The 1,419-nt window shown below is 45.4% G+C and overlaps 1 protein-coding gene and 1 pseudogene across 1 annotated transcript in view; one reads left to right on the top strand and one right to left on the bottom strand.

The window, feature by feature from the left end:
- LOC102822323 overlaps window positions 1–1,115 on the bottom strand; it is a 13,099-nt pseudogene extending 11,984 nt beyond the window's left edge.
- SIDT1 (SID1 transmembrane family, member 1) overlaps window positions 1–1,419 on the top strand; it is a 229,363-nt gene that overhangs the window by 82,301 nt on the left and 145,643 nt on the right. The window lies entirely within an intron of this gene.

The raw sequence follows: 1,419 nt of genomic DNA, 5'->3' as shown, positions 1-1,419 counted from the left end.
TGCTCTTTGAGGGATTGTGCCGGATAAAGAAAAGGAATGGATGGTCAGCTTTGAACGTTTCCTCTGGCATCAACATGCAAAAATTGACAATGCCTGCTGTGGTGGCCGCTGCCTTGGTGCCCTCCTCATTCCCTTCCACAAAGGACATATGAACAATTTTTTATATGAAAAGATCTCTGGCTCCTGACATGCCAGACAGGTCAGCCTTGCTACTTACTAGTGAAGAGTTCCTGTACACCCAGGCTGGTGAGGTGGGAGTTGAGGTTGTAGCTCTCTTCCAGCTTGAATCTGGACAAGCTGACGTTGACTTCAATGAGATCCAGATTCTCACGCTTGGTCCACTCACTCAGCTTTTCCAAAGTCAGCTGTTCCTCGATCTTCCTCAGACCTGTGGACTCATCGTCAGTGTCATCTGGCAGTAGGATGACCATGCTGAGGTCCTGGTCTTCATAGGGCAGGTCTAACACACAGCACTTCAGCTCCTGCATATACCCATAGGGATGTTTCTTCTTCTGATACATCATTTTCACTCTCTTTGTGTCTTTCTTATTTAGTCTGAATGTGGCATCGGTTGTGGCTTCTTTCATGAATTTCTCCTTCCAGTTCCCTTTGAAATAGATGGCATTCACCAGCATGAGCTTGGTCATGCTGCCAACCACCCCTGACGCCAACAGTTCTGGAATTTTCCCTTCTGTCTGGCCTTTGACCCACTGGCTTATCTCCACCCTGGCCTCCTCAGACGTATGCTGGAAATCCACACTGGCCAATTCAGCCCCGTACATTTTAAGAGTTGACAACAAGAACTCAGGCAGGAAGTTGTAGGTTTTCTCTCCATATAACCTGTTATCAAGCTTCAGGATGTTGGAGGCACCACATTTGTTGATATCAGCATTCAGACTCTGAAATCTCAAATGGACGTCCTCAACCATATCAAAATGAAGCATCTTGTGCAACTGTGCTGCGGTATCACCCCGGGCCCCATGAAGGATCATGGCCATGGCTGAGGCAATGCTGAAGGAAAGAGAGAAAAAGATACTTTTCACAGCATTTTTCTTGCTCAGTTCTCAGAACAGGTCCAGAGAGAGGTTGTTGTTGGCAGTGATCAGCTGCTCCATGGTCACTGGCTGGCATAGTGGTGGAATTGGTCCTCAGCAGGCTCCTTCCATCTTCTTTTGATGCTTTCTGCATTATTCAATATTTTGCCCATAGACTCCTTCGATATTGCAAGTTGAGGCTTGAATTTCTTCTTTGGTTCCCTCAACAAAGTGAGAAATGCTGAGTGTACTTTTCCCTTTGGGATTTCTAACTCGAGGTCTTTGCACATTTCTTTATGATACTTGACTTTGTCTTCTTGAGCTACACTTTGAAATTTTCTGTTCAGCTCTTTTACTTTTGTATTTCTTCTATTTGCTTTAGCAT

This window comes from Chrysochloris asiatica, unplaced genomic scaffold (genome assembly GCF_000296735.1).
Source record: "Chrysochloris asiatica unplaced genomic scaffold, ChrAsi1.0 scaffold00061, whole genome shotgun sequence".
Taxonomy (NCBI): domain Eukaryota; kingdom Metazoa; phylum Chordata; class Mammalia; order Afrosoricida; family Chrysochloridae; genus Chrysochloris; species Chrysochloris asiatica.
Note: the sequence above shows the minus strand (reverse complement) of the source record. Positions and strands in the feature narration are given on the sequence as shown.